This window comes from Meleagris gallopavo, chromosome Z (genome assembly GCF_905368555.1).
Source record: "Meleagris gallopavo chromosome Z, MGAL_WU_HG_1.1, whole genome shotgun sequence".
In the NCBI taxonomy this organism is placed as follows: domain Eukaryota; kingdom Metazoa; phylum Chordata; class Aves; order Galliformes; family Phasianidae; genus Meleagris; species Meleagris gallopavo.
The window spans coordinates 34813759-34827434 of record NC_139435.1 but is presented as its reverse complement, the minus strand read 5'-3'; the positions used below and the strand labels follow the sequence as shown (position 1 = coordinate 34827434).

At 39.5% G+C, this 13676-nt stretch overlaps 1 long non-coding RNA gene across 1 annotated transcript; it reads right to left on the bottom strand.

The window, feature by feature from the left end:
- Positions 1 to 333: 333 nt before the first annotated feature.
- Positions 334 to 10641, bottom strand: LOC109363981 (uncharacterized). Its single transcript, XR_014880337.1, has 3 exons — positions 8097 to 10641; positions 5341 to 6777; positions 334 to 4690 (listed from the first exon to the last, which is right to left on the bottom strand). It is a non-coding gene; the product is annotated as an uncharacterized LOC109363981 (long non-coding RNA).
- Between the last annotated feature and the right edge of the window lie 3035 nt (positions 10642 to 13676).

Here is a 13676-nt window from a genome sequence, read left to right as displayed (position 1 = left end):
CAAGGATATTATCCCATCCACCTACTTTGGGTCAGGCCAAGGCAGAATTATGGGAAAACTTACTCTACTTTTAGCAAAACCTCTGCCACAGTAGTGATTGCATTTGCAGCCCCTGGCGCCTGCATCAGAGGCAGAACCACAGCCTCGAGTTCACATGGCAAGGACTGGCCTTCATCCAGCTTGTTCAGGTCCAGCAGCTTATGGACCAGTACAGCCAACTGTGCAGCTTGAGCTTACTCCATGCCAATCCCTGCGGGCCTGATCATATGTACTATTTCCTTGTGCTTGTTAGTTTTGTTGGAAATATCCAAATAATTTTGACAGGACGGTATCTCTGATAAAAGCAGATTTTATTCGCGATTGCAATGGCGGGCATCCCGCAAGCAGGAGCGCACCTATGGATACAACATGACAGCCTTTATACCCTATTTTCTCCCCCTTGCCTCCCCCCTCTCCCCTGTTGCCCCACTGGCTGGGTACTCCAGGTTCACAATCTTATCAGAGGATTTACATTTGTTATTTACTTGTTAATTTGTTTTGTTATCTGGTGTCAGTCAGTCGCCATCCTGTCGTTTCCAAGATGTCTCAGTGCTCTTCTTGTCGTATTGATATGGTGATTTGCTTCCAAGTCTTCGTTTAACAAGGATTACCGTGGTGGGGGATGATGTCAGGCCTTCCGATGTCTCTTCAGGCGCTTCCTCGGGCATGCCATGACTTGTTCTATGGTTTGATCTGGTACTGGATATTCTTGCAGTGTGTATGACAAAATATACATATATACACCTATATACACCTACATACAGAGCGTGCGTCCCTGAGAAGAGTTATCTAGACGATAAGTGACGTAAGCTATCAGAGATCTTCCCCAAGTTAAGCAGAAAGACTCCCAGAAAGAACTATGACAGTGGAGATCATGAAATAAAAATATATATATTATCCAATTCTAATGCAGAAACAACATTTGATTCCCACAGTTTGAAGTAAGCACAAAACCCAAAGGCAGTGTGCATTCCCTGCCACTACAGAATTACTGAAACATCACACTAGTGATGTGGTCTCCACGCCCTACCTCAAGGGCATAAAGGCCACACATGCTGCTGTATGTTTGTGCTGCTGTTAGTAAAGATCTCAGAGTGAAATATCCTGACAGTTCTTAGCTACTTTCCTTTGCTCATCTCAGAGCAACCTTGCACATGCACATTCTGAATGATGAACCATATGATGTTATGTGGGACAGTTTCAAATGCTTTGCAGAAGTCCAGATTAATACTGTCAATTGCTTTTCCTTTCTCTACTGATGTGTAGATATCATAAAAGGTCATCAAGTTTGTCAGGTATGACTTGCCTTGGTGAAACCACGTTGGTTACCACCAATCACCTCATTTTTATTTTCCATGTGCTTTAGTAGAGCCTTTTGGATGATCTGCACCATGATCTTGCCAGGAACAGCAGTGAGATTGGCTGGCCTGTAGTTCTCTAAATACCCTTTTCTTCCTTTCTTGTAAATAGGGGTTATGTTTCCCCTTTTCCTGTCAATGGGAACTCCACCAGACTACTACAGCCTTTCAAATATGACAGATAGCAGCTTGGCAACTTCATCTGCCAGTTTCATCAGAACCCGTGGATAGATCTCAGTGTGTCCCATGGACTTGTGCATCTTCAGGTTCTTTATATGATCTTCAACCTGATCTTCACTTACAGCACTTACAGATCTTCCTTCTCCTATTTCTTATCTTTTCCGTCTGCAATATGGGTGGTATGACAGGAGCCCTTGCTGGCAAAGACTGAGGCAAAGAAGTCATCGATGCAGCTTTCTCTGCATCCCAAGTGACCAGGTCTCCAATTCCCCACTGCAGAGGGCCTGCATCTTCCCTAGCTTTCTTTTTATCACTGATATACTTGTAGATATTCTTCTTTTTCCCCTTTATGTCCCTGTCTAGATTTAATTCCACCTAGGCTTTAGCTTTCCTAACTTGGTCCCTGGCTGCTTGGACAGCCTCTTTGCATTCCTCCCACTTAACTCATTCTTGCTTTCTCTCCCTAGAGATTTTCTTTTTGGACTTCAGTAAGTCCAGGAGATACTTGTTCATCCATGGAGGCCTCCTGGCATTTTTGTCTGTCTTCCTCTTTCTTAGGTTGCACCGCTCCTAGGTTCGGAGGACATGGTCCTTGAATACTGACCAGTTTTCTTGGGCCCTGTATATAGATCATAGAATCACAAAGGTTGGAGGAGACCTACAAGATCATCCAGTCCAAATAAACCAAAGATGTGCTGTTTCTTCACACAAATTTCTGTCAGTACAACAGATGGAGATTCAGGTTGCTACTGTCTAAACCAGCAAAGTATCCCAAAAGTTCTATCTTCATAAAAGACAGCTTTGCAGAGACAACACATGTTCTCCTCCCTAAAACAGCCCTGTGTGACACTGAGTGCTGGGAGGTAGAGAACAGTGGGCAGGGCCTGTTGGCCATCAGGTGGAAGAAATTTTCTTACCAAGTTTCTTCAACAAAGCCTAGCTTATCAGCAGGTCTGCATTGAACAGTCACTGGCTATAAAAATACCTCATCCACTTCAGCAGAAGAGGCTGCCAGGTTACACTTGTGTGTAATCAATGGATATATGGATGTTATAATTAAGAAAAATACCGGAAAGTTAGGCTAAACAGGATATCATACTAAAGAAGAACAGATGGAAAGCTTACCCTTGGCTGTGAGCTCACTGAGAAGACTCCAAGAGGAGCAATCTCCAAAAAGAGGTACTTCCCTAGTGGTAGTCAGCTCTTAAATGGATCTAGGAGAGGTGGAACAGGGCTCCACCTCTTCCAGTAGCACTGGAAAATTGCCTTCACCTCTGCTCCCAAGGCAGACTCATTGCTTGCCTCAGGTGGTCAGTCAGAGGTTCAGGCCATGATTCAGCAGTTTCCATACACATTTGTTTTTTCCTACTCAGCTGCAGACCTCAATAGTTCTGGTTTATTTTATGTGCCATGAAGGGTATGATTCCCGTATAAGCACAGCATGCCTGCCTGCTGCTCATACCATTGCACTCCTGTCACAGAAAGGCCTGCTCCGTAGGCAGACCCACGTTGCTCTTACTGTATTTGGGCAGAAGGAAAACATGATCTCTTCACTGGTACATCAGGAGCCACTCAAGAGTCATGCTGAGTCAGCAAGCACAGCCTTCATCAGAAGAGGCATTCTGAATTAGGGGATGAAAGGTAAACATGGGCCAGCTGTAACAAGACAAAAGAATGTAGCAAGCAGGATGAGAACCATTGTATAGGAATGTGAGTAAAGAGAGGACAAGATAAGGGTTAACTATTGCATAGGAATGCAGGTAAGCAGGATGTGAGGCCAGATAAGAAAAGAACATCTTGAAACTCTATTGTATACTTGAAGAGAACATCACACAAGGAACAGGTCGTCGGGATCGGATTACTTCGTTTGAAGACAATGAGCCTTCATCCCATGACCACCAGAAGACGACCCCACTGCCCGCGGCGTACGTGCAAAAGGGAGGGACCATATGCTGATGGTTTCTCGGAAATGTAATGAATATGTATACGAATTCCGGGAAAACACTGATTATGTATTAGTTCGGCCTATATCTGTACCAAGCTTTTGTCCTACGGTGTGCAAGTTCGGAGGAGCTATCCCCCTTGCACCCAGCTTGGCACCAAATGCTGAATAAAAACATACCTGCTTTATAACCTAACTCTGGGTTATAGTTTGATTCCATAAATCAATTCCAGCCCTATCATGCTAATTGATGCAGCTGTGAAAAATACTGGATATCAGGATTTTGAAAGTTTTATCACTTTTTCCAGATGTCAGAATAATTATTATCTTAGATCTAGAGGAATCTGAGATGCAATGAGGTTACAGTGACCCACATAAAAAGTCTCTGTTCACATTCCTGTGGTCTGGGACTTTGCATGAGTTCTATTAGCAGATAATTCTTAAATTTAGTGTTCATTTGTTTCCAGTTGTACTTGAATTATGCTCTAGATGAAGTATCTGCAAGATCTTAAAAAAACTCGGGCACACCATTAAACCATAAGAACAATAACGAGAGCTTTATATTTCAATCTGGAGAAACATTCTTAAAGCCTGTTCCTTTTTCAAGACTTCCCAGCAAATTAAAATCTATTCATCTGTTGTCATAAAAACAAGCTATTTAAGTAATGACTTCAACTTTTCCTCAAACTATTAAAGAGGAAAAATAATGGGGAAGCAAAGAAGAGGGTAGAGGCCACTAAAGTGTTTTGTTCTGTACATTTTGTACCTTGTAACACAAATAAGGCTTAACAGCTGTAGCACATATCTTTGAGAGATAAACTTTGGCCTTCAAAACACGATGCTTTCTGGAGTGAAAAGTAACATTAGGATTTCCTATCTGCTAAATGCCCAAATTGAACAACCTCAATTTACAAATAGAAAATGTTTTGCTAACTATCCGCCTCAAACAGTGCTAGCTCCCTCTGTTTTGTATGCCATTGCCATGAATAGAAACATGAAATGGGTAGAGTATGGTGAAACAAAGAGAAGGGGTTACAACGGGCGCTGTGGTGGCTTTGAGAAGTTCTGTTTGCCTGGAGTTCTGAAAAAGCTGTGGCTACACATGCTGTCAGCTTAATGCAGAGCTAAGGAAAGCCCAGATGTAAAAGTCCTTCTACTCCTTCTCTGTGATCTGCAAAGAGCAAAGAAAAAGAAGATAAAAACAGTTTGAGTTGGGAATGTATTTGTGCCCTCCTAGCTATGTTCTGAGCGATAGAACTGTTTGTTGTTAATAATTCCCAGTTTATTAGGAATTCTTGGAAATGCTCATGTTCATTAGTTTAAGAGAGCAAATTAAATGTTAAACCAGATTACGAGTACTTGTTCTGGCAGTTCAAATAAATTTATGTGTTTATTTTTAGTGACAAGCTGCAGCTAGAGAAGAGTATTTGTAACATTTTTCCACTCTTCTTACTCAAAATAGTCATAGCTAACACATGGGCCTAAAATAAGAATTTGGCCCTGCTTCTTTATCCAAACGTACAACTTGCCCTCTAGATGAAAGTAGCTTGGATAAAGCAGTAATTTAAAAAGGAATGTTGTGATTACATATGTGTAATAAGAGACAGAGCTAAATTTTGTAGTTTCTTCTTCCACTTAAATATTCTCCATTCAATTAACTGTGATTTATGGAATCAAACACTATAACCTAGAGTTAGGTTATTGTATAATCAATGGATATACAGATGGTGTGTGTCTGTCTGCACACACACACATACATACATACCTCCAGGAGCTTGGCTAATATAATTTATGTTGGAGTAATGAGAGAAAGTTACTCACCCTATCCTGGACTCACGAGATGAACTCCAATAGAGCAGATCTCCAGAGAGATCCTTCCCCACTGACAGTCAGCTCTTAAATGGGTCTAGGAGAGGTGGAGCCAGGCTCCACCCCTTCCTGCAGCACAGCTGATTTGCCTTCACCTGTGCTCCCGTGGCTGATTCATTGCTTGCCTCAGGTGATTAATCGGAGGTTCAGGCCGTGATTCAGCAGCCCCATACAGTTATAAAGCAGGTATGTTTTTATTCAGCATTTGGTGCCAAGCTGGGTGCAAGGGGGATAGCTCCTCCGAACTTGCACACCGTAGGACAAAAGCTTGGTACAGATATAGGCCGAACTAATACATAATCAGTGTTTTCCCGGAATTCGTATACATATTCATTACATTTCCGAGAAACCATCAGCATATGGTCCCTCCCTTTTGCACGTACGCCGCGGGCAGTGGGGTCGTCTTCTGGTGGTCATGGGATGAAGGCTCATTGTCTTCAAACGAAGTAATCCGATCCCGACGACCTGTTCCTTGTGTGATGTTCTCTTCAAGTATACAATAGAGTTTCAAGATGTTCTTTTCTTATCTGGCCTCACATCCTGCTTACCTGCATTCCTATGCAATAGTTAACCCTTATCTTGTCCTCTCTTTACTCACATTCCTATACAATGGTTCTCATCCTGCTTGCTACATTCTTTTGTCTTGTCTCCCTTTACCGGCCCATGTTTACCCTTCATCTCTTAACTCAACTGTGTTCTTTGGATTTTCTTGAAGCTGAAAAAAAAAAAAAGTATAATTGCTTTCTCAAGTCATTGAAAATTCCCATGTTTTTCCTTTTTATCTCTATGAGTTTTTTTTTCTAGTTGAGAAAAAATTAGAAAAGTTAACAGCAAGGTCAGCAGATGTACTGAAAATTTTAAACAGTGAGAATGATAAACAAAAATTTGAAAAGAAAAAATAAAAGAGATACATGTCCAAATTCAATTTGAATTAATTCTCGCTTTTGAATTTCTCCTTTACCAAAACGATCAATCAAGTGTGAGCCATTATTATTTAAAGGAAAAAAACAAACTTAACCATTACTCTTTGTCCTATCATTACAGTCCCTAACAAAAATCCCCTTTCCTGTCTTTTCAGAAGGCTCATTATTAAGATCTTTAAGAAACTGATTAAGAAATTTAAGAAATTAATTTAAGAATTTAAGAAATTAATTTAAGAAATTTATTAAGAACTGGAAGATCACTGTAAGGTTTCCCCAGATCCTTCTCTTCGCCAAGGAGGTAGGAGAGATGCTTCAGCTCTCTCATCTTCGTTGTGTTCCTTCTCTGGGCCCACACCAATGCTCCATGTCTTTCTTGCCCAGCCTGTTCTGGTCCCTCTGGATGGCATCTCCTCCCTTCAGCATGTCAAACTCATCACTTGATTTTCTTTCATTACTGAAACAGTAACTGAAAGACCAATGAACTGACAAATGACATTCTAGCATGAATATTCTAATGTGATTAATCCTAAATATATCAAAGAGAGATTAACCTTCAAAGTAACAATGGTAGGAAATCTGCAACTACAGTACCCTTAGCAACTGTGTATTCATTGACAGCCAAGATGAAGACTTAAATAATTATATGCTAATCCTATATAGTGTTCTCTCAAAACTAGCCCTCCATTTCATATCTTTCAAATTAATTTTCAAGGAAGACATACAAAAGAATGAGACTGTTAAAAAAAATCCACATTGTACTGAAGCCAAACACACTGATTCAGCCCAAGACACTTTTATGATCTTTTACAGTCTTTCCTAACCTCATCTATCCTCTGCTGAATTCTCTGTTTAGCATGTTACTTTAGATTTCTTTTGCTCTGAGAGCTGGGGGACTTCAGCTTTCTCCCTCACAGAACGTCAAGTTCCAGAAATTTTCTTTTAATTTTATCTTCTTCACTGAAATCTACGTAGTCGATTAATGTAATTAGTAACTATTTCTGCATCTTCAAGTTGAAACAAAGACTATCTAAAACTGCAGTTATGTAGCCAAGCAGTATCTGCCCCTGAAGTAGTATGCCATCAGTAGGCTTGAACAGATGATGAAAAAACATTCAACATTCTATTCTAAATTATTTTATCTAGAAATCTGCTAGTTCTTTCTTAGAATTCACGTCTGAAAACTTTCTCTTGCTTCCTAAGTATATATATTTAAGTATAAGTATATATAGGATCTAATCCTATAAATGCTACTATCTACTAATCCAAATTTTGTTCATACTAAAGTTGTGTCAAGAAAGTGCTTACATGCTCAAATTTCTTGCTATAATTATCAGCTAACTGCAACTAAATTACTTGTTCTAATTAAAGACACAATCCTTTGTCTCCTGTTTGTCCTTAGGTCACGGCAGCTAAAACACGTTCATTAAAAGAGCCATAATTCCCATAAATATACAGTCTCTGCCATCATTTTGCAATGAATTGCTGAAATTAACACTTAAGTCAGGATTTTCTAAAGCACTGTCATGATCTGCAGTTGACCTTTTTGAAGCCTTTTAAAGGACCAAGAATAAGACCAATACTATAATTCTTCACCTCTTTTCTTTCCTAACTCCCACTGAAATTGAAAGAGTTAAGCAAATAGAAACTTTCAGGAGGTGAGCGTGAGTATTTGTTGTCTTTCTTCCTGCTGCTGTACCTCACTACCAATCAACAAATATGTAAGATTTGGCTCTTGAATGGCCATTCATATTTTACATAAACAGAAACATTAGCTGTTTCTCTTACCATATTTGGTTTGTCAGTGTAAATAATGAATGACAGTTCTGCTCACAGGGTGCTTCAGCAGGATTAGGACATTGTACCTATGTTTGTGAAGAACAGAAGAGGGAGACAGAAGAATGAGTTTGATTTTCACCCTGCTTGTACTTGACATACATTACAGGTACTGTGCAGACTCCCTTCTGTTCATTTTCTCCTTCTCTACACTGTTTTCAAAGTAGACTGTAATTAGTATAAAACTTTACAAAATGATCTAAAAATTGGATAAAGCACTAAAAGCACATTTGCTGCCACAATATGCAACAAACACAAGTGTAATCCAACAACTGTCACTTAGGAAAACATGAAAGTCTTACTATGTAATGTCCCAAAATATCCCCTGAGAAACTTGAACTCTGAGTCCAGATGTATCCAGGTCCCATATAATTTTTGTTTTCTAACCTTTCTGGATCCAATCCCAAAATAAATAAATAATAATAATAAAAAACAAAAACATGCAATGTATATTCTGTATGTAAGGGTTTGTTTTCAAGATGTGCCCATAAAAAAAAAAAAGACAGTTTGCATTGTTTAGTTTTTGTGAGATTATAATGTCTTGTTGAAAATCACATGGAGGTATAAAAGAATTCAGTATGTGTCTACACTAGCTTACCAAGATATGTTTTCTTATACATACAGAAGAATATAAACATATAGAAGAATATTGTAGAAAAATAGTTGGAATGTTTTGTAAATACTTCAATTAGTCTCAAAAAAATCAACAGAAGCCATTTGCACATCTTATCATGACCTCTAGCTGCACTCTGAGAAATAAAAGATAGTTCTAATACCATCAGTTTTGCTCATAAATGGAGACTGCAAAATAAGTAAGGAAAGAAGTAAAGATGAAGCAAAAAGTGTTTCATATATTTTTGATCTATTCTCTTTCATAAACAATTTGTTTGAACAGCTGGACTAGTTCTACAACACAGTAGATATTATGTGAAGCGTATATCCCATGTGCAAATATACCTAATTAGCTAAAATGAATCCCTAACTAACTGATAACAGTATTTAAAGTGAAAACTTGACGTTCTGGTGGATGAAAAGCTGGATATGAGCCAGCAATGTGCACTTGCAGGCCAGATGGCCAATAGTATCCTGGGCTGCATCAGAAGAGGGGTGGCCAGCAGGAAGAGGAGCTCTGTCCTTGTGAGGCCCCATCTGGTCCCAGTCTACAGATAGATCTGCACAAGATAGATATGAAACTGTTGGAGCAGGTCCAGAGAAAGGTCAGAAGGATGATCAGAAAGCACCTCTCCTACAAAGAAAGGCTGAGGAAGTTGAACTGTTCAGCTTGGAGAAGAGAAGGATCAGGGGAGATCTCACTCTGTCCTTCTAGTACGTAAAGAGTGCGTACAAATATGGGTAGATCAACTCTTTTTGTCAGCAGATAGTAATAGGACAAAGGGGAATGGTTTCAAACAAAAAAATAGGGAGATAGTAATTCTTTACTCAAGAATGGTAAGACTCTGGCATAGGTTGCTTGGAGAAGCTGTGGGTGCTGGATCCCTGGAGATGTTCAAGGTCAGGTTGGATGGGCCCTAGGCAGCCTGATCTAGCGGGTGGCAGCTCTGCCTGTAGCAGAGGTGCTGGAACTAGATGGTCTTTAAGATTTCTTCCAACCCAAGCCACTTTATGATTCTATGATCTGTATTTTAGAGACAATAAAAACACTGAGAGAATACCTTCCTGAGAAGGTATCCTGAAAGGATTCCATCAGCTGGGGGGAAAAGCAGTAAAGTTTTACTCTTTACTTCCTTGATTCAGTATCTCTGGCTTGCAGATATGACAGAAGAGTAAGAAGAAAGCAGGCTTGCCTGACTTTGGTTGTAAATCTAATTCTGTGATGATACAGTGACTATAGGAAAAAGTAGTAAGAAAGAAAACAGCAACATTAAGAGAAGCAAAAAGAAGACTAAAATGTTCTTCCCCCCAAAAAAGCACATTTTGAAAATTCTTTCATAATAAGACAGGATTTGTGGTTGTCCTAAAGCTGGAGAAACCAGCAAGGCATTTTCTTACAGGCAGATATGGCTACACATAGCCTATTCTCACAGGTATCCACTTAATAAAAAACAGCAACCATTAATGGGGCTTTGTAACAGTTCTACAGTTTTCTGTGGTTTTCTGACCATAGGGACATTGAAGATAGACTACTTTCTAGTTAAGAAGAACATGAAATTTTGACAGCACTCAAATTAGAATATATTTTATTTATGTCTGCAGATCTTTAGCGAAGATAGATCTTTGCATATCTGTTGAGTTCATACTTCTATACCTTCTGAAGACACTCTATCACTACGTCATTATAGTTTTAAGAGATAAACATCAGTGCTACCATAAGATGTATATCCCACAAATTTTGCTCACTATAAATATTATTGCCAAATTAATTTTTGACTGATTTGTTGTCAAACTAAGAAGAACTGGTTCATCTTTTCAACTCCTAGACTTGAAATTCTGAAAGGAGATCTACAAGACAAGCTGAAAATTTAATTCTTACTACAAATGTAGCAGATGGAAATGCAGAGAATTAGCAAAAGTAGAAAAAAAAAAGATTTGCCAGTTATAACTGGCGTCAATGATGATTTTTCATAAATCCTAAAACTTTTTACAGCTCCTTTATAAATGACATTTAACTTCAACATCAAACTTAAACTCCATGAGATACAAAATAATCTAGTACACAGACTTAATCACTAAATTGTTAAAGCCTTTTAAAACTTTTGCAACAATTTCTGATCACTCAGATTTTTTATTTTAGGGAGAGGAGTGTGAGAACATGAAATATTTTTGTCTCTATAAATATTTCTTCTCTTATTTCAGACTAAATATAATCACTTAGGATGGAAGGGATCTCAAGAGGTCCCTTATTTAGTTTCCTATTGGATTTCAACAGTGAATGTAGACCAGTAATGCTCAGAGCTGTATTCAGTTATGTTTTGATTTTGGATATCTAATAAGTTGGAGGTGACACAGTCTTTCTGGGTGAACTCTTCTTCATTATTCCCCATAATGACTTTTTTTTCCTTATATGCAGTTAGAATCTACCCTATTTTAGTTTGCAGTCACTGTATTTGGCTGTGAACCTCAGCAAAGGGTGTGATTATCTTTTTCTTAACCTCATCCCAAGCTTGGGAAGGCTGCCATTCGGTTCCTAAAACATACCTCTTCTCCACGCTGATCAACTCCAGCTATCTCAGACTCTCCTCCTAGAGTCTGTGGTCTGGCCGCATGACCATCTTGGTGGCCCTTGCATTCAAGTTTATGAATGTTTTTGGTATGCTGGGCATTCACAACTGGTTATACTCATCTCAAAGATTATAAAGTAGGCAGGATATAAAATACAATATTCCTAAAGTTCATTTCAGAATCATATATTTGATCAAATTCACTTCATGGGACACTGCCTTTTCTGCCACTTTAACAGCCTGTGATAATCAAGACTGAAAACTGCAGAATCTACAGACATCAGTCATTTGTGATGTTCAACAGGAAAATCTAGGTGGCTCCTTGTAATCTTTGACTAAGCTTTACTTTGCTTCTATGAATTCCAAAAAGGCCACCAGTATCAACTAAACCAGAAAAAGCATCCTCTTTTCTGCTATTGCCCTATGAAAATACATATCAGTTCTAGAGATGCACTCAAACAGCTGGCTGTTGTCATTACAAGACCTCTAGATAGTTTTTCAGTGGTTTTGGGAACCTGGAGAAGTCCCAGTTTACCGGAATTTTACAAATGTTGACTCAGTTTTCAAGATGGGCAAGAAAGAAGATGCTGATAATTATAGGCTCCTCAGTCTCACTTCAGTGCCCAGCAAAATTATGGAGAAGGTTATTCTGAGATTTAGTGATGAACACTGGAAAGATAATGCAGTTATTGGTCAAAGCCAACATAGGTTCATGAGGGGAAAGTACTGTTTAACAAACTTAATCTGTTTTTATAATTAGGTCAAAATGGAGGATTGGGCAATCTCCAGCCACACAAAGTTCAGTAAGTGCCAGATTCTGTACCTGGAATGGAACTATCTTGTACATATGCACAGATCTGGGGAAGAAAAGGTGGAGAGCAGCCCCATGGAAAGGAATCTGGGGGTTCTGGTGGATGACAAGTTGAATACGAATTAGTAGAGTGCCCTGGCAGCCCAAAGGGCCACGTGGGTTTTGGGCTGTACTAGGCTCAGCACTGCCAGTGGGTGAGGAAAGGGTTTGTCCTGCTCTGCTCTACGTATGTTGTCTTACCTGAAAGTCTTTTGTGTGTAGTTTTGGGCACTGCAATATAAGGACACAAAAGTACTAGAGTGATCAAAGGAGGACAACAAAGATGGTGAAGGGTCTAAAGAGCAAGACATATGAGGAACAGCTGAGAGCCCTTGGTTTGTTCAGCCCAGAGCAGAGGAGGCTGAGGTAAGGTCTCATGGCAGACCTCAGACCTCAGCTCCTCAAGAGAGGAGAGGAAGCTCAGTGCTGATCTCCGCTCTCTGGTACAGTGATATGATATGATATGAGAGAATGGCATGGGGCTGCATCAGAGGAAGGGTCAGGTATGTGTTAAGCAAAGTTTCTTCACCAAGAGGTGGTCAGACACTGAAATGGTCGCCCTAGGGTACTAGTCACAGCCCCAACCTGCCAGAATTCCATAAACCCTTGGGGTAATGGTCTCAGATATAGGATTTGAATTTTGAGTGGTTCTGTGTGGAGCTAGGAGTAGGACTTGATAATTCTTCTGTGCCCCTTACAACTTCAGATATTCTGTGATTCTATTTGATGAACTTTCCATAAGGAAATCAACATTTTAAGGCCATCTAGTGCAAGTTGTCCATCACCATTCCCAGGCTGGTTTTTGAAGATCTCTAAAGAGGGAGAATCTATAACATCTCTGGGCAACCTCAGTCACAGAAAAGTGCATCATGACGTTTGGGTGGAACTTCTTGAGTTCCAGTTTCTGTCCATTTGCTTCTTGTCTTGTAATTGAGCACCTTTGGAAAGAACATGGCTGGGGAGCTGCTCCAGTTCTTTATTACCTTTATGGCTCTTCCCTGGACTCTGTCCGGGAGTTCCGTGTCTCTTGTACTGGGGAGTCTGGAAGTGGACCCAGTAATCCAGATGTAGACTCAACACATTACATCAAGCTTTAAAAAATTGTGACTTTACTAGTAATGCAGTGCACAAATGTATTTGAACAGTTAAGTCAAGACAGTGCAAAGCCTTTGCCACTTAGACTTTCAAATGAACACCAGCAAACCATATGGGGGCCTCAGTACATGGAGTACATTTATTTAGACATAAACGTAATTGTGTGGGTAGAATATGTTTGTATTACATAAGAATGCTTTCCTCCCATCCTCACAAGTACCAGGCAAAATTCTTGATGTTATTTATTGGATTAGTTTCTCCTCTTGAACACTCTCTTGCAAGGTGTAGAAAGTTTGATTTATCTCCATTTAACTGCACATACGTTTAGTTTGCCTTTCCCTTTTTGGTTTGATGGTTATGAAGATTATGAAATCTGCACAACAAAAATGCTCAAATAAGTGAAAAAAA